This window comes from Hordeum vulgare, chromosome 2H, assembly GCF_904849725.1.
Source record: "Hordeum vulgare subsp. vulgare chromosome 2H, MorexV3_pseudomolecules_assembly, whole genome shotgun sequence".
NCBI classification, from domain to species: domain Eukaryota; kingdom Viridiplantae; phylum Streptophyta; class Magnoliopsida; order Poales; family Poaceae; genus Hordeum; species Hordeum vulgare.
In genome coordinates this window covers 349,202,727-349,223,130 of record NC_058519.1, presented here as the reverse complement: position 1 = coordinate 349,223,130, position 20,404 = coordinate 349,202,727, and the positions used below count along the sequence as shown (strand labels likewise).

At 42.9% G+C, this 20,404-nt stretch overlaps 1 long non-coding RNA gene across 2 annotated transcripts; it reads left to right on the top strand.

Moving 5' to 3' along the window:
- The first annotated feature begins 8,248 nt into the window (after window positions 1-8,248).
- Window positions 8,249-12,739, top strand: LOC123426239. Of its 2 annotated transcripts, XR_006622121.1 has the most exons (4): window positions 8,249-8,974; window positions 9,695-9,833; window positions 9,926-11,327; window positions 12,543-12,739. It is a non-coding gene; the product is annotated as an uncharacterized LOC123426239 (long non-coding RNA). The 2 variants fall into 2 exon arrangements; XR_006622120.1 differs by having other exon boundaries at window positions 9,695-11,327.
- The last annotated feature ends 7,665 nt before the right edge of the window (window positions 12,740-20,404 follow it).

The following is a 20,404-nucleotide window of genomic DNA, read 5'->3' as shown; positions in this document are numbered from 1 at the left end:
TGATGTCTTGTGGTAGCAGATGTTTGAGTAGACAAGAGAGCATCGACGAAGGCTTTGGTTGATGTCGCTAGAGCAGGAGCTGGAGGTGTAGGCACTGGAGTTGGTGGACTAGGAGCTCACGCTTGAGCTGATGAAGACGGTCTATCTTCTAGTACTGGCATGGTTGCTGACTTAGTCTGGGTAGAGAAACGTGTGGTAGTACGATAAGGTGAATCATCATCTTCTTCAACATGTGAGCGTGGAATCTGCACTGAGTCAACTTCATGTTGAAGTTGTTTGACTGTAGTGGTCAACTCCTTAACCTTCACATACGGGTCATGGAACTTTGTTTCCAAGATCCTCTCTAGGCTCTTCTAGTTGAGCATCATCTCAGAAATATTCTTCTCCATCCCTTGGATGGTGCTGACTGCTATTTCTCAAACAACAGCGCCAAAAATTGACACGTTGACGGAGACTTGCTTGCATTGGTTTTTCCCTTGAAGAGGAAAGGGTGATGCAGCACAGGAGAAGTAAGTATTTCCCTAAGTTTGAGAACCAAGGTATCAATCCAGTAGGAGAATCTCGTCAAGTCCAGAGTACCTACGCAAACACAAACGAGCTTGCACACAACGCTATAAAGGGGTTGTCAATCCCTTCAAGATTGATTGCAAAGTGAGTTCTGAAAGCGGAAAGTGCAACGAAGTAAGAGAGTAAGGCTGAAAATATGGTGTGAAGAAGACCCGGGGGCCATAGTGTTCACTAGAGGCTTCTCTCAAAATAGAAAATATTACGGTGGGTGAACAAATTACTGTCGAGCAATTGATAGAACCGCGCAAAGTCATGACGATATCTAAGGCAATGATCATACATATATGCATCACGTCCGAGACAAGTAAACCAATAGTTTCTGCATCTACTACTATTACTCCACACATTGACCGCTACCCAACATGCATCTAGTGTATTGACTTCATGACGAATAGAGTAACGCCTTAAGCAAGATGACATGATGTAGAGGGATAAACTCAAACCAATGATGAAAACCCCATCTTTTTACCCTTGATGGCAACAACACGATGCGTGCCTTGCTACCCCTTCTGTCACTGGGTGAGGTCACCGCACGGTATGAACCCAAAACCAAGCACTTCTCCCATTGCAAGAATCATAGATCAAGCTGGCCAAACAAAACCCACAAATCGAAGAGAATTAGAAGGATATGAAGAAACTCAAATAAGATTCATAGATAATCTAATCATAAATCCACAATTCATCGGATCTTGACAAACACACCGCAAAATAAGATTACATCGGATAGATCTCCATGAAGATCATGGAGAACTTTGTATTGAAGATCCAAGAGAGAGAAGAAGCCATCTAGCTACTAGCTATGGACCTGTAGGTCTATGGTGAACTACTCACGCATCATCGGAGAGGTCATGGTGTTGATGAGAAGAAGCCCTCCGTATCCGAAGCCCCCTCCGGCAGGGCACAAAAACGTGCCCCAGATGGGATCTTGCGGAGAGAGAAGCTTGCGGTGGCGGAAAAGTACTTTCGATGATCTCCTCCGTGGTTTCAGATTTTTAGGGAATTTATAGGCGGAAGAAGTAGGGCAGGGGAGCCACGGGGAGCTCACAAGCCTGCGAGGCCCGCCCCCCTAGACCGGCCCTGGTGGACTTGTGACCTCCTCCGAGGTCCCCTGCCTTGGTTCGCAAGTCTCCTGCGTGTATTCTGTTATGGAAAAAATCATTCCACAGGTTTTATTCCATTTGGACTGTGTTTAAAATCCTCCTCTGAAAAGGGTCAAAAACACGGAAAAACAGGAACTGGCACTTGGCACTGAGTTAATAAGTTAGTCCCAAAAAAGACATAAAAGGCATACAAAACATCCAAAGTTTGACAAGATAATAACATGGAACCATCAAAAATTATAGATACGTTGGAGACGTACCAAGCATCCCCAAGCTTAACTCATGCTCGTCCTCGAGTAGGGAAGTGATAAAGACTGAATTTTTGATGTGGAATGCTACCTAGCATAGTTTTCCTTTGCAACTTCTTTCGTGTGACATGAATGTTCAGATCCGTAAGATTCAAAACAATAGTTTGCTATTGACATGAAAACAATAATACTTCAAGCAAACTAGCAAGGTAATCATGAACTTTCAAAATAACAAGGCCAAAGAAAGTTATCCCTACAAAATCATATAGTCTGGTCATGCTCCATCATCCTCACACAACTAATTTAAATCATGCAGAACCCCGGTATTGGCCAAGTAATTGTTTTCGCACTCTTACTTTCTCAAACTTTTTATAACTATCACGCAATACATGAGAGTGAGCCATTGATATAGCACTATAGGTGGAATAGAGTGTGGTGGTGGTTGTGAGACAAAAAAAAGGAGGAGATGGTCACATTGACTCGGCGTATCAAAGGGCTATGGAGATGCCCATTAATAGATATCAATGTGAATGAGTAGGGATTGCCATACAAAGGATGCACTAGAGCTATAAGTATGTGAAAGCTCAAAAGGATAACTAGTGGGTGTGCATCCAACTTGCTTGCTCACGAAGACCTAGGGCAATTTTGAGGAAGCCCATCATTGGAATATACAAGTCAAGTTATAATAAAGGTTCCCACTAGCATATGGTGGTGACGAAACGAGAGGCTCTCAATCATGAAGAACATGGTGCTATTATGAAGCACAAGTGTGGAAAAAGATAGTAGCATTGTCCCTTCTCTCTTTTTCTCTTTTTTCATTTGGGCTCTTGGGCCACCTCTTTTTTATTTTTTTATTTGGGATCTTTGGCCTCTATTTTTTTATTTCCTCACACGGGACAATGCTCTAATAATGATGATCAGCACACTTTTATTTACTCACAGCTCAAAGCTCAGAACGATGACGACTCTATAGGAAATGCCTCCGACAGTGAACCGAGATGTGCAACGATCTAGCTTGGCGTATGATGTTGAAACATCTCGCTAGCTATCTTACGATCATGCAATGGCAATATGAGAGTGATGGCACAAGTCATGAGACGGAACGGTGGGAGTTGCATGGCAATATATCTCGGAGTGACTATGAAAATGCAATAGTAGGTAGGTATGGTGGATGTTTTGAGGAAGGCATATGGTGGCTTTGTGTACTAGCGAAAATTGCGCGGCACTAGAGAAACTAGCAATGGTGGAAGGTGAAAGTGCATCTATACCATGGACTCACATTAGTCATGAAGAACTCACATACTTGTTGCGAAAGTTTTTATTAGTAATCGAAACAAAGTGCTAAACGCATACTCCTAGGGGAAGGGTTGGTAGGTGTTAACCATCGCGCGATCCCGACCTCAACACAAAGGATGACAATCAATAGATCAATTATGCTCCGAGTTCCTAACATAGCGGTTCACCATACGTGCATGCTACGGGAATCACTAACTTCAACACAAGTATTTCTAGATTCACAACACCCTACTAACATAACTCTTAATATTACCAAATCCATGTCTCAAAACTAATTGAGAGGAATCAAGATTTCTCCTTCTACTCAATGCACATGAAGATGGAGGTTTTTGTATCCTCTTTGGGTACTTATCAACTTTGGGACTACTTTCATAGCATAAGCCAACTACCAAGTCACGCACCGCCGTGCTCTATAAGATCTAAGTGAAGCACATAGAGCAAAATTATCTAGCTCAAAAGATATAAGTGAAGCACGATGAGCATTCTAGCAAAATCACGATGAGTGCATGTCTCTCTCAAAAGGTGTGCAGCAAGGATGATTGTGACACAACAAAAAGAGAAGACTCCTAAGATACAAGACGCTCCAAGCAAAACACATATCATGTGGTGAATAAAAATATAGCTCCAAGTAATGTTACCGATGGATTGAAGACGAAAGAGGGGATGCCTTCCCGGGGCATCCTCAAGCTTAGGCTTTTTGGTGTCCTTGAATTTGGCTTGGTATGCTTTAGGTTCCCCAAGCTTGAGCTCTTTCCACTCCTTATCTCTTTGTCCATGAGAACATCACCCAAAACTCGAAAACTTCACGACACAAAACTTAAACAGAAACTCGTGATAACATTAGTATAAGAAAGCAAATTACCACCTCTTTAGGTACTGTAGAAATCTTGATTTCTATTTATATTAGTGTTAGATTACTGTATTCTCACTTTTCCATGGCTAGTACCCCCGATGCTATCCATATTTTCATCAAAACAAGCAACCAACTCAATAAAAACAGAATCTGTCAAAAACAAACCAGTCTGTAGCAATCTGTATACTTCGTATACTTCTCGTACCTCACAAATTCTGAAAATTACGAATGCCTGGGAAAAAGACATATCAACCAGCAGCAAAAAGAATCAACTCAAAATCTCTTTCTGAATAAAAATGAAAAATAATCTCGTGAGCGAAAAGTTTCTGTCTTTTTCCAGCACGATCAAACAACCATCACAAAGACTAGTCATAAAGGTTTTACTTGGCTCAAACACAAAAAGAAACACAAAAGACACAATCATAACAAAATTATGATAGTGTGGACGCAACAAAACAGAAAGAAAAACATAAATTCATTGGCTTGCCTCCCAACAAGCGCTATTGTTTAACGCCTTTAGCTAGGCATATGATAATTCAATGATGCTCACACAAAAGAAAATAATTGAAGCACAACGAGAGCATCATAAAGCATGTGAAAATCACATCTAAGTCTAACATACTTTCTACGCGTAGGCATTTTATAGGAAAACATATTGTCAAGACAACTAATAGTTACCAAATGCAAGGAAGAAGAAAGAGACAATAGCAATCTCAACATAACGAGAGGTAATTTGGTAACATGAAAGTTTCTAACACAATATTTTCCACTCTCGTAGCAATTAAATGTGGGATCATATTCAAATTCAACAACATAGCTATCACATAGGATATTCTTTTCATGATCCACATGCATGCAAAGTTGAAGCTCTTCAAAAATAGTGGGATTATCATCAACTAAAGTCATGACTTCTCCAAACCCACTTTCAATAATATTTAAAATATCATATTCATCATGAGGTTTAAAAAAAATTCAAGATCATAAGAAAAATCATCACCCCATTCATGATCATTGCAACAAGTAGAGGACATAGCAAAACTAGCATCCCCAAGCTCATGGTTTTGCATAATTTTAGCATGATTGACACCAATAGGATTTATACTGAAACCATTGCAATCATGCTTTTCATTCAAGGAGCCCTCGTGAATCACTTCATAAATTTCTTCATCACGATTTTTAGATTCACGCATCTCAAGCAAAACTCCATAAAGATGGTCAAGTGCACTCAACTCACTAGCAATTGGATCAATATAATTGGATCTCTTAAAGAGATTAGCAAGTGGATGAGGATCCATATCAATAGATTTTCAGCAAGCGAAGATGCAAGCATATTGAAGGCACATAACACACAAGCAAAGGAAAGGCAAGCGAGAGAAAAGGGCGAACGAAAAAGGCAAACGAAGAAAAGGGCATATATTTTTGTAAGTTTTTGTTTTTCAGAAGTGGGGGAGAGGAAAACGAGAGGCAAAAAAGTAAATGCAAGAGATGAGTTTGCGACACTTACTTGGATGAGTTCTTGGCTTGATCCTCCCCGGCAACGGCGCCAGAAATGCTTCTACTACTTCTCAAACAACAGCGCCAGAAATAGACACGTTGACGGAGACTTGCTTGCGTTGGTTTTTCCCTTGAAGAGGAAAGGGTGATGCAGCACAGGAGCAGTAAGTATTTCCCTCAGTTTGAGAACCAAGGTATCAATCCAGTAGGAGAATCTGGTCAAGTCCACAGTACCTGCGCAAACACAAACGAGCTTGCACCCAACGCTATAAAGGGGTTATCAATCCCTTCAAGATTGATTGCAAAGTGAGATCTGAAGGCGGAAAGTGCAATGAAGTAAAAGAGTAAGGCTGAAAATATGGTGTGAAGTAGACCCGGGGCCCATAGTGTTCACTAGAGGATTCTCTCAAAATAGCAAATATTATGGTGGGTTAACAAATTACTGTCGAGCAATTGATAGAACCACGCAAAGTCATGATGATATCTAAGGCAATTATCATACATATAGGCATCACGTCCGAGACAAGTAGACCGATACTTTCTGCATCTACTTCTATTACTCCACACATCGACCGCTATCCAGCATGCATCTAGTGTATTGAGTTCATGACGAACAGAGTAACGCCTTAAGCAAGATGACATGATGTAGAGGGATAAACTCAAACCAATGATGAAAACCCCATCTTTTAACCCTTGATGGCAACAACACGATGCGTGCCTCGCTACCCCTTCTGTCACTTGGTGAGGTCACCGCACGATATGAACCCAAAACCAAGCACTTCTCCCATTGCAAGAATCGTAGATCAAGCTGGCCAAACAAAACCCACAACTCGAAGAGAATTACAAGGATATGAAATCATGCATATAAGAGATCACAAGAAACTGAAATAAGATTCATAGATAATCTGATCATAAATCCACAATTCATCGGATCTCGACAAACACATCGCAAAAGAAGATTACACCGGATAGATCTCCATGAAGATCATGGAGAACTTTGTATTGAAGATCCAAGAGAGAGAAGAAGCCATCTAGCTACTAGCTATGGACCCGTAGGTCTATGGTAAACTACTCACGCATCATCGGAGAGGTCATGGTGTTGATGATGAAGCCCTCCGTATCTGAATCCCCCCTCCGGCACGGCACCAGAACGTGCCCCGGATGGGATCTTGCGGAGACAGAACCTTGCGGCGGCGGAAAAGTACTTTCGATGATCTCCTCCGTGGTTTCAGATTTTTAGGGAATTTATAGGCGGAAGAAGTAGGGCCGGGCCTGGTGGGCTTGTGACCTCCTGCGAGGTCCCTTGCCTTGGTTCTCAAGTCTCCTGCATGTCTTCTGTTATGGAAAAAATAATTCCGCAGGTTTTATTCCGTTTGGACTCCGTTTAAAATCCTCCTCTGAAAAGGGTCAAAAACACGGAAAAAACAGGAACTGGCACTTGGCACTGAGTTAATAAGTTAGTCCCAAAAAAGATATAAAAGGCATACAAAACATCCAAAGTTTGACAAGATAATAGCATGGAACCATCAAAAATTATAGATACGTTGGAGACGTATCACTGACCAAGAATGACATGTTTGTCTCTCCTTTTGAGTTGTGGTGGTGGGTCTGGAGCATTCTTAGAGATCTCTGCAGCAGTTGCCTCTGCTACCTCTCTACTTGTAACTGAATCTAGATGAGTGTCATCCATCAAAACTTCATTATCCTTGAATTCCGGCTGTAGTGGAAAATGAGGACAATCAAGGTGATATGCATGCTTCCCAATCTTGGCATTGATGAGCATCTGAATGTATAGTGCATATCTGCAAGATCTCTCCTGATCTGCAGAAGTTCCCCTCATAGTCTCAACAATCAAATCCATGACATTGAAGCGAATGTGGGTGTCTAAATGAATCAGCATATTGATGGAATAGCCTCTAATCATTTTGTCATCACCTGATTTGGGCATCAGGGTGTGCCTCAAGATAGTGTTAGTAGTGGTTATTCCAGCTTGCAAGAAATAGACAAACCAAAGCATGTGAGATGGCATGAAGTCATTTGGCACTTTTTTGTACATATTGGCCATGAAATTGTGATTCTTCTTTGGTTCTGAATACACATCCAAGTCCTGTGCTCGTGACTTTGGAGCACCAATGATATTAGCCCATTCTTCAATTATGGCTTCATATCTATGGCCATCAGTCATCCATATAATTGTGCCATCTAAATAGAAATGAATTGTTCAATAGAATTGCATTATCATTTCATCATTCCATGCAGTCATCTCTCTCCCAACAAACTCTTCAATGTCAACAAGATTGAAGTTCTCTCTCACATGAGGAAAGAAATTGATAAGTACATTTCACATATATAATTTGGCACTCAAATATAGCATCCGTTGTGATATATTCCACCATTTTTGCTACGAATTGTTGAATATTTTAATAATTGATCATATAAAGGGATAGTTTACTAGTTGTGTGTTTGTTTTGCAGAAGAGGGCGAAAAGGCCCAAATTTCTTCTATTGTGGACATGAAGAGAAGTTGTCGCCACTACAAATCAACCGAGGGACCTGAACATGAAGGAAATAAGTAACCAAGGGGCCAAGCTAAAGAAGAAATGGATCACTTTGTGAAGAAATAAGAGAAGTAGGAGGGGTAAACAGCAAGAAGGCACATCATATCTTGAGGGATAAAAATCCCTAGCACAGCCTTCAATCCCCTTTGGGCCTGGCTACATCTCCTTCTCCCCCAACCTCCTTCTTCACCACCGGCCACTGCCACAGCCAGGCCGACTTGGTGGTGCGCCCCCAATCATCCATCCATGCCATCTCCATCGCCCGCCGCAAGCACACCATCATTCACCAGTGCCACCATCACCTCCAGCCACCACTCCACCAGCGCCACTACATCACCATCACACTCGCGCCATCAATAGCCACCTCTCTTCTCCTGCGTCTTCTGCAACTTCCTGCTGCTTCCCTCATCCTCCCTCTGTTGTGCTAAATCTCTACACCCTGCTGCTGAATCTCCCTCTCTCTCTCTCCATGTTGAATCTGCTGCTTCTCTTCTCCAACGCCCTCTGCTGCTACTCCCTCTCCCCAAAGCTGTTGTTGCTCTTCTTCTCCCCTCGTCTAAATTTCTCGCCTCCTCTCCAAACTGCTGCCGCTGCTTCTTCTCCCACGAAATTGCTGCTGCTCCCTTCTGAACCCAAACTGCTGAAGGTTTTCTTCCCTTACCTAGCAGATGCACCTCCTCCGCTCAACCTCCCTCTTGCTGCTCCTTTTCTCCCGCTGTTGAGTCTCTCCTCCTCTCCAAACTGTTGTTGCTCCTTTACATCACACGAAGACGATGCTGGTCGCTCCTTTACATCACACGAAGACGACGTTGGCTGCTTCTCCTTCAACCTGCCCTCTCTCTCTCTCTCTAAATTTTGTGTAAGCTGAGATGTGTGAAACTTTGTAACGATCATATGTTATAAATGCTTGCATCATGTTAATTGTTCAGTTCAGATTTGTGCTTGTTTAGTATTATTCTATTGAGTTGTGATTACTAGTCTCTTGGCCTATGTAATTTCGTTTATGTGTTCTCACTTGTGTAACCTGAACCGTGGCGCGCGCAGCATCATGTTCGCATATGTGTGGTTGTGTGTGTTCTGTAGTCCCTGTGTTAATCATGCTATTGTGAAAATATATACGTTTGTGGTGTGATATGTTCTTGTTCCTGTCATGTTATCTTGGTTCTATTCCTCTTGTAAAGCGAAAATACCAAAAAAAAATACATTGAGTAAAATCTGAACCTACCTTTGCTTGTTTACATTTTCTTGGTCAACGATTTTCCGAACGATCTTATATAATTTTAGGTTTATTTTCCTGCAATCATTCCCACAATTGTGTGATCTAGCTTTAGCCGAGCATAGTCGCTGTTTTGCCTAGTCCCTGTGGAGAACACGACAACCCGCAGTTTGGGTGTAAAACCCCACTGTACTTACACTCGATCATTTTGGCACTGTTGCCGGGGACTAGCATCGAGCTATTGTGTTAGGCTATAGACTAGGTTTTTCTTGTTTTCTTTTTGTGACGTTTTATGTGATATATCTCTGACAACTAACCCATGTTCTAGTATATTTCCTCTTTATTTATTTTTCGTTTCTGCAGGTTAGAACAATCTTCGTTGAAATGGCATTCTACTCCGATCATCATGCTTATGTGAGCAATAGCACAAATAGCACCGAAAGTGTTCAAGACCTGATAAGTAATATTTCCCATCAATTAGATGAATTAGCTCAGCAGCGAGGTATATATGTTGAGAATCCACCTAGTTGTTATGATCCTTATTATGTAGGCCATCCTTATGCTGCTCCTACATGCCATATTTGTGGATTTCAGGGCCATCCACCCGGTGAATGTCAGCATGGTTACTCTTACCCTCCAGATTGTTTTGTTATGAGCTTCGCCCCACAGCATAGCTCATACCACAACAATTACTCACATGGGTGGCCTGAAAACCAGAATATGTCATATAAGAGCAACAACCCTGAGATCTCACCATTGGCTTCAAGAGATCATATGTAGGGATTTAGGTATGAACAGGAGAGCCACAACTATGCACCACAACAATTCTATTCAGCTCCTACTAATATACCTCAACATCATGAGATGTGTACAATGGAGTTAAATGGTCCTCCATTTGGTGAGCCAACACCTCCAGCGCATGTTGAGTATCTAGTGCAAGTGCCTACTCAAGATGATTTTGACGACATAGAGAAGCTCACACTTCTTAGCCTCGAGTTCACTTAGAGCACTCAGGATGATCCTATTAGGAAGGTTATACTAGAGGAAATGAATAAGATCAAGACTGGGAAAGAGCTTTTTCGAAAAGGAACTGGGAAAGAGCTAGTGGAAGAAGTGAGGAAGATTGAGAAGAATATCAATGCTGGAGGTACTATCTCATCACTGCTTGAGCTGAGTGTTGCTGGGATTTCCCTGGATACATGTGAGGTTCCAATACCTTCACATTCACTTCAGAAAGATAACATACACGAAGAGGAAGAGAGACCTCAGAGTGAAGATGTACTCGAAGCCAAGGCACAAGATGACCCAAAGCTCGAATTCCCAAATGATCAAGTAGAAGAACCATCATCTCTCACTCTTGAAGAAGTAAAAGAAGCTGTTGTACTTGAAGATGAAGAACTAGAGATCCATTTGCCAATCGTCATACAAGAGTGTGATGTAACAGGTTTATCTAATCCTCTTGATGGCATGCGTCCTTATGATTTCTTTTCTTCTACGTTGCATTACAAGATACAATCACTTAAAGTAGACTTGAAAAATCATTTGCTTGGAGATGATGATACTCACCCTGTTAGTGGCATTGCTCATATTTCTATTGATGATACTTGTTCTCCTCATGCTAGATCTATGCTTAATGATAAATATTATCACCATGCTAGTATTGAGCTTGCTGATTCCTACTATCCTAAGCATGTGATTTATTGCTATGGTTATATAATTGGGTACTCTATAGATGATTTAGAGGGCATTTCCCTACCGCTTGCATTTTCTCTGTTGTTGAGTGCTCTTTCAGGTTTTTGCTTGTGCACGATCTACTACATGCGGACCAGCTTCGAGGTGACATTCCTTGGGACCCTGGTGGATTCAAAGCATGGTGAAGAGGAGAAGCAAGGGGCACTCATGAAGAAGAGTGAAGCTAGAGCGGGCATGAGATAAGTAAGAGGAGAAGATTTGTAGTTTGGAGAGTGGTTGAGCGAGAGTTACTTCATAAAGCCCGGTGAGTTGTTTCATGACCCATGCTGAATAACATTGGTACATGCTGAAATCATTTGATATTTGGGTTTCTTGTGACATTTCTTAAGTGTGTTATCCTGAATTTACATATGTCATATGTTGCTTGATGTGAATTAGTGTACGATGATTGCTGAATGCCTTGTAAACTAGTGATCTACACATTGCTTGCTTTACTGAAAGTAGTGAAAACTACTAGTTTTTAGTGCTCAAATCCCTAGTGCACTACTAAACTCCGCCATTTTATGCTTTTACCTTGATACACCTAGATCACTAAGTTTAGATGTTGAATTTGTGCCAAGTGTGTTCCCATTCAGAGCAATTACTTGACCACTATGGATTAGCATGCTATGTTCCGTGGATCGGTAGCATCTGAACCAGACATGGATGAGTGATGATTCTTGTTTTTGTTCTTTTAAAAAAGAAAAAAATGTAATGAATAATTATCTGATCTACCTAATAGTAGCATGCCATGTTCCCTAGATCGGTGGCTTGTGAAATCTGGCTGGATTAGATAGGAGTTAAGTATAAAAAAATGTAATTGTTGAACCAGGTGTATACCAAGTTCTCTGGATCGGTGGTATGTTCCTTTGGGGAGACAAACAAAAAAACTAATAATTGGTCGAGCCAGGTGTATACCATGTTCTCGGGATCAGTGGTATGTTCCTTTGGTGAGACTGATAACATATTATCATTGCTTCTCTCAAATACAATAAGTGGTTTAACCACATTGCTTTATTTCTGTAAATAAGTGATTGATCACAGTTTAAGTTTATGTTCTCGGGATCATACTCTCTTTAGGAACCTTTTGGCACAATCATCAATTAACTTGTTGATCTTCGTTTATCTCTGTAAAAGATTAAAATGAGTGAGTATACTAGTAACCTATTGCTTTGTAGCACTCTTAACCATTAATTTTCACTTGCTAAGTCCAAAGCATGCATTGTTTAGATATCTACTTCACTTGAACATTCTTTTGTCAGTTTACTGTTCACTATCTTGCTGTGTCATATGCCTTTACTTGAGGACAAGTAAAGATTTAAGTGTGGGGGAACTTGATAAGTACATTTCACATATATAATTTGGCACTCAAATATAGCATCTATTGTGATATATTCCTCCATTTTTGCTATGAATTGTTGAATATTGGAATGATTGAGCATATAAATGATAGCTTACTAGTTGTTTGTTTGTTTTGCAGAAAAGGGCGAAAAGGCCCAAATTTCTTCTATTGTGGACATGAAGAGAAGTTGTTGCCCCTGCAAATCCACCGAGGGACCTGAACATGAAGGAAAGAAGTAACCAAGATGCCAAGCTAAAGAAGAAATGGATCTCCTTGTGAAGAAAGAAGAGAAGTAGGAGGGCTAAATAGCAAGAAGGCACATCAGATCGGAGGGATAAAATGTAACGACTAAGATGCGGTCCTTTTCTATTTGGGAAACGAGGCCCCGAATTAGAAAGAAGCGCATCTAAGCGTTTCGTAAACATGGTAACATAGCACATACATAATATCAACAGAATGACAATAAGGGATTCAATTGCCATCTCATAAATATATCAGAGTTACATCACGCATCCAAGCAAGGTAGTTTCGCTATGGACTACAAAACATGAGTAATGACTATGCTACCCTGCATGCCTGCCCATGATCACGACCACGCCTCAGTCTTCTGGATAGTTCACGTACAGGCGGTCGCTCTCCTCATCGTACTGCCACGTCAGTTGCGTGCCGTTGGGATCACCTGTCTCGGGGGTACCTGATCCTATTGGTGTTGTGAAGGAATCTATGAGCCACGAGGACTCAACAATCTATGACCTCAGTGCTAGAACTGTTCAAGTTATTAGGTTGGAAAGGTGGAGTATTTAGGTTACAACATCCTAAGCTTTATATGGTGGCTAACTTACGTATAACTTGAATTGAAGGTGGTCTATACTAGCGGTCGATGATAGATGATCACTAAGTTATCCCGAACACCTACCTACGTCAATCATAACCCCACCGTATTCCCGATCGAAGAGAGAACTTCGAAGGGGACAGTCACGGTTACGCACACAGTTGGCAATTTTATTAGCTTATGTTTAAGTTATCTATTACCGGATGTCAACAAATATTCCAAGTTGCCACATAACCGCGGGCACGGCTTTCCGAAAGATTAAACCCTGCACGGGTGCTCCAACTAGTCCATCACAAACGTACACGGTCCCCAAAGTAATCCTCTATCACGAACCTCGTGATCTCGTCGGATTCCTTAGAGGAAAACCTCAACTCTGGGGAGAACCAAAGCTTCACCGGGATTCCTATACGCAAGATATATCGCTAAGGTAAGACAAGACTAGCAGGACCTCCCGACGTGTCGACGACCCTGATAAGAGCCGCGTATCTCAGTCTCAGGACACGACGGATGGAACTAGCTACGAGAACCAAACCTCAAGTTTCCTTGTGGTAACCCGACAGGCGGACCAGTTTGGACCAACACTCACGAGGAGCACTGGCCCGGGTTGTTGATTAAAGATCCTCGGGGTGATCATTCCCTATGCAGATTATTATTAAGTGATTAGCAAATTAACACCAATGTTGGGTCCTGCCGGACAAGTCTTAACACTACGCGATTTATCGAGGGGGTCTCCATAACAACCTCGAACGTGTTAGGAGCGTTCATTATGGAATCAAACACCGATAGCCGGTAACTATGGCGGCAATAATGGAACAAAACACCCGACAAAATGCTAGGCCTTCTGTTATTTACCAAGTATATAGGTGCATTAATTAAATAACAGATTTAGCATAATGATAACAACTCATGTTATCACATGAGACAAAGCACCTGCAACTAGCAACGCTAACATTAAAGCTTAGCAAGCCTACTTAGCCATTCAAGATTTGCTAGGAGGGGATAAGTGTTTGGGTTTCGTGACAATATCAGGAGGCATATATTTCAGTGGTAGGCAGCGAGCATAAGACAAAGGAAACGTAATCTAGCATAACAAATCTAGAGGTGGAATCAAGGTCATATCATCTTGCCTGTGATATCCTCAGCTTGGAACTGTTCTTGTTCGTCCTGCACGTACTCTCCTGAATCCACGTACTCGCTCTCTGATCCCGGTGCTACCCAACAAAAGAATAACATCCAATGAACAACATCGCCTCAAGATGCAACAAGCACATGAGGCATGAGATGAATATGAGCATGCATCACTATTTCTATCACTAGCACAAGCACGAGAAGTAAATACATGTTCCTGGACAGAACTGCACTCTAAGCTATTTTGACATGCATGAGAATTACATGATCAGATGCGTCACGTGAAAACGATGCAAAACCATATAAAGAACGTATCAAACGGAGCTACGGATCAACGGAAAACAACGAAACAAGAAATGAAGGGCTACGTGTCAAATTCATCACAACACACTCCAATGGCATAACTCTGATATTTCCAGGTTGCCAAGACATAAAACAAACCAACATGGATGGGTTAGTGTAAGGAATATCACCACACCATCAACTATGCACTCACAAACATCAAAATACCAAAACTACACAATCTGCCATAAACAACATCATAGCACTTTGAGAGCTACATGCAAGTCACCTACAGCCACCCAAATATGCCGAATAAGATATGTGGAAGTATCTATCCAATATTACTACAAGCACAAGCAAAAATATCACACAAAGGAGTTAAACACAGAAAGTTACACAGCTGCAAACTTGCCCAAAAATATCAGATTTCAGGGACTTAGTGAAAATTCCAGATTCTCACTATCTATTTATGCTCTGAAGCATTTTGACAGCAGCCAAAACAATATCTACAAGACTCCAAATGGAATGAAAATTTACAGGGAGCTAGACAAACATATAAGCTTCAATTTTCCAGTTAAAAGCTAAGGCTGAATCACAATACATTGACCTGCACAAGCTCATCAACAGGAGAAGAAAATATAAACAGATTCTCAGACTTTGTGAAAATCTCATATTTTCACTAATCTGGAATTTCAGCCACATGCCTATTTTGATTGGGCACAACTTGCACATATGGTTTCCTAAGCATGAAACAAAACCAATATGAGGTAGAGGGGGTCACCCTCTACTACCACAACCAAGAACCAAACTCTAGTGCACACCACAACTCATGGAACCAAGCTCTAAACATAGAACAAATCTGAAATATGTCATTTTCAGGAAGTGTTCCAATGGAAAAACTGATCTCACCAATGGATTCCTGGGATGATTCTACCCCAAAAACATATATAAAACATATGCACTTGTATAGAACAAATTGGCACAAACTAGGAAATGAAATCTACATAGAATCCTATCTAGTGACTAGTGCATCATCACATGTGCAAAATCACTAGAAGAACTCCTACACAAGCTCTTGCACATGACCACAACATCAATAGGGTACATGAGGGGTAGACCTCATGCCTATGTGCCTTGGCACATCACCACACCATCACAAGCAACAATCACAACATAATAACATCACCTACACATGAAATCTTGCACATATGCCCATCAAGACATAACTTGCCATGAATATGGGTATGGACATACTCACAGGAGCACCCACACACTCACATAGGATCTAGCAAATCTATATATCCATGCACTCATATCAACAATGCACTCCTACACATGAATATACACACACTCACAAGGAAGGATACCCACTCATGAGGATACACACTCACAAATATGGACATGTGTTGGTGCACCTTGCTTTAGTAGGTGGGGTGAGGCCACATACACCCACACAACTACACACACACCTCATATTGCACAAGAGGTGCACAAGCATAACATCATTGGTGCTTGCACCACACTCATGCACATGAACTCTTGTTCATGTGTGTGAGATGCATAAACACACATCAACCACAAAGCACCACTTGCATGTGTGCTACCACACACACACCACAACACCATCATCTACATGTCTACTCTTCTAACACCTACACACACATACACTTAGGCAGGAGAAAACAACACAAAAGGAAAAGGGTACACCACATGCACAAGATTTACTAGGGCAGCAAAGGAACTAGCCAGCAAGGAAAAACAACAAAAAGAAAAAAAACAAAGGGAAGGGGGTTCCTGGGTTTGAACCCTAGATCCCCTGATACTGCTGCTAAATCCACTACACAGTGCCACTGCGCCACTGCCCTTGGGCTCGACAGGATAGAGAGGCTTGCGGGGGTAAGCTTCCTGTGAAGGCTATTGCTACAAAATCGACAGAAAAAACAAAATGGGCGCTCTGGGTATCGAACCCACAACCTACAGCGCCAAAACCCGCCTGCTCACCACCCTGCTACGAATCGGATCTTAACGAGGTATAGGAAGTAACTCTGAAGAGCACCTCCTCTGCTACGGAACACTACGCCGGCGACCGAACCAGAGGAGGATGGCGGCGACTACCACGGCGACCGACGACGGCTACATGCTACTGGGGCGAAGTAGGATCCACAGGGGGATCCATTCCTGCCCTGAACTCACCCGACGACGCATCACCACGCGCACAAGCCCTACTGCACTACCTCTGCTGCTCCACTCTGTCCTCTGCAACAGAACAGAGCGACCTCGACGGTGGCTCGAGCCTACGCCGCACTAGAGAGGGAAGAGAGGGGACGACGCGCTGCTCACCGAGGGGGAAGGAGAGGATAGGACGACGACGTTGTGGAAGAAGAGGCTTCGACGATCCGATGCAGGAAGAAGCTACCGGAGTCGAAGAAGATGGCACTCGTCGTGGACGTCGAGGAGGAAGCCCCTGCTACGGCTCTGCGTGAAAATGGAACCCCTCCTAGGTCCTCTTGCTCGCGCAGCTACGGGGAGGAGACGAGGTCGACGCTACGCCGGCGTCGAGCTCGACCCGGAGGGATCCATGGCGATGGGGATGACGGCAGGCTTCTGGCGGCGCTGGAGGGAGAAGAGGAGGGGGAGGAGGAACCCTAGCTGCAGGAGGAGACGAGCCACATGTTATATCACCGCGGGGAGAGAGCTGGAGCCGCAAGATCAAGGTAAGGGAGATCGGGAGGCTGATGGCTGTTCGTACAGGAGTGACGTCGCCAGGAGGAAGAAGAGGGTAGTCGAACGGGCTCCTGTGCGCAAAGAGATATGGGCTCGCTAGCGCCAGAGAGAGAGAGAGGAGGGAGTTGGGCCGCCTTGTGGGAGGGAGCCCACATGGTGGCGCCAGATAAGAGAGAGGAAATAAATCCCTGGCTTTCCAATATAAAAAATACTCAGAGAAAGAAAAGAAAGCCAAGAAAAATCTGTTGGGGATTAAATAAAAAAAAATGTCCCTGGTCATGATAAATCATGACCTATTTGAATAAAATGGAAAATAATTATTTTGGGCTTCTAAATATTTTCAAAACAGCATTATTATTGGCTGTTTTGGGAATATCTGCACCTCTTGAAACACCTTTTAAAACAGCATCTCCACATCTCAAAAATCACCACAAATTATGCTAACACATGGAAATTTTTAAAACAGAGAAGAGGCAAAAATATTTGGGCTTGAGATAAATAGGAGGGAGATAGTTTTGAAGGCTATGCAAACCACATTTATTCCTACTATCACATGCAATCTACTAGACTTGCACCACACCACACATTTCACAAAACCACATCTCACACAAGATCACACATCACCTCATATGACCACAACCAACAACACATGACACATGGCATGATATGGAATGCATGCATGCAAGGAAGAAAATAACAAGGTGTCACATGAAATCACATGCATTGATAGCTCTCAAGACAATGACAAGGTGGACCCACATGGGAAGGTTCTAAATATGTAAGCTACACACTTGGGGCATTACAAACTCTTCCACACTACAAAAAGATCTCGCCCCGAGATCTACGCCTGAAATAACTCTAGAAATTCAGAACGGAGGTGATCCTCGCGTTCCCAAGTAGCCTGTTTATCGGAATGGTGTGACCATTGCACTTTGAGAAATTTGACAGTCTTCTTGCGGGTCTTGTGCTCAGTCGCCTCGAGAACCACAACTGGATGCTCACGATAAGAAAGGTCAGGCTGAAGGTCAATGTCTTGAAGATGAATAGTGCGCTCGGGGGTCTTGAAGCACCTCCGAAGCTGAGAAACATGGAACACATCATGCACATTTGCAAAGTTTGACGGGAGCTCAAGCTAGTACGCAAGGTCGCCTCTCTTGCCAACCACTCTGAACGGACCAACGAAACGAGGTGCAAGCTTGCCTTTGATGCCAAAGCGCCGCATACCCTTCATAGGCGATACCTTGAGATAGACGAAGTCATCAAGCTCATAAGACATGTCACGATGCTTGCTATCATAATAGCTCTTCTGACGGGACTGAGCTGCTCTGAGGTTGTCGCGAATGACCCAACACATCTCCTCAGCTTCTTCTATCAAATCATTCCCAAGGATCTGACGCTCGCCGGTCTTGGACCAGTTGAGCGGGGTACGACACTTCCTGCCATAGAGAATTTCAAACGGAGCCTTGCCAGAACTAGCTTGATAACTGTTGTTATACGAGAACTCTGCAAAAGGAAGACAATCCTCCCTCTTCATACCAAAAGAGATAACACAGGCTCTCAGCATATCCTCAAAAACTTGATTGACTCGCTCCACTTGACCACTAGTTTGAGGATGAAAAGCTGTGCTGAAGCGGATCTTCATTCCCATTGCAGACTGAAAAGAGTCCTAGAACTTGGAAGTGAAGATACTTCCGCGATCCGAAGAAATCATCATAGGCACGCCGTGCAAAGACACAATCCTGGAGGTGTACAACTCTGCAAGCTGAGCTGCGGAAATGGATTCCTTGACTGGAAGAAAATGAACCACTTTACTCAACTTGTCAATGACGACGAAGATGGCATCATTACCCTTCTTGGATTTCGGAAAACCGGTGACGAAATCCATCTCAATGTGATCGAACTTCCACTCGGGAATCGGCAAAGGCTGCAAAAGACCTGCTGGACGTTGATGCTCTGCATTCACCCTTCAACATACATCACATTCATTTATGAACTGAGCAATGTCACGCTTCATACGAGTCCACCAGAAGGTCTGTTTCAAGTCCTGATACATCTTGGAGCTTCCAGGATGAATAGAGAGCAGAGAGTTATGAGCTTCTTTCATAACTCTTTCATAGAGAATAGAGATCACCTTTCGGGACAACAAGACGATCCTCGAAGAACAATGTGTCTCTAGCATCAACACTGGAGCACTTATACTTGGGAAGACTCTTTGCCACGCCAATCTTGACTTTCTTCACCATCGCGTCAAGAAGCTGTGCTGCTCAGACATGATCTTCTAAGGTAGGAGAGATCTGAACGTTTGCAAGAAATCCCTGAGGTACTAACTGAAGGTTGAGCTTCTTGAAAGACTCACAAAGACCAGGCTGGAGAGGTTGCAGAATGAGACTGTTGCAGTACGCCTTCCTGCTCAAGGCATCCGCCACGACATTAGCTTTGCCTGGCGTGTACTGAACACTCGGATTAAAATCCTGGAGCATTTCCACCCAACGTGTTTGCCGAAGATTCAGGTTAGGCTGAGTGAAGATGTACTTGAGACTCTTGTGATCGGTGAATACTTCAACCTTACGTTCCAACAAGAGGTGTCTCCAAGTCATCAGAGCGTGTACCACAACTGCTAGCTCAAGATCATGCACAGGATAGTTCTTTTCCGCTGGCTTCAACTGCCTGGAGGTATAAGCACCCACCTTCTTCTCTTGCATCAGAACTGCACCAAGACCCTGGAGAGAAGCGTCGCAGAACACCTGGTAAGGCTTGGAATCATCCGGAGGAACCAAGACTGGAGTGGAGGTGAGCTTCTCTTTGAGTGTGTCGAAGGCCAACTGACACTCTGGAGACCAAGCATACTTAACACCCTTCTGAAGAAGACTTGAGAGCGGCTTCACAATCTTGGAGAAGTTTCCAACGAACCTTCTGCAATAGCTTGTGAGCCCGAGAAAGCTTCGAAGCTACTTCACATTCTGCGGAGGCTCCCATTCAACAATGGCCTGAACCTTGGACGGATCAACCTTGATGCCCTCGGCATAGATAATGT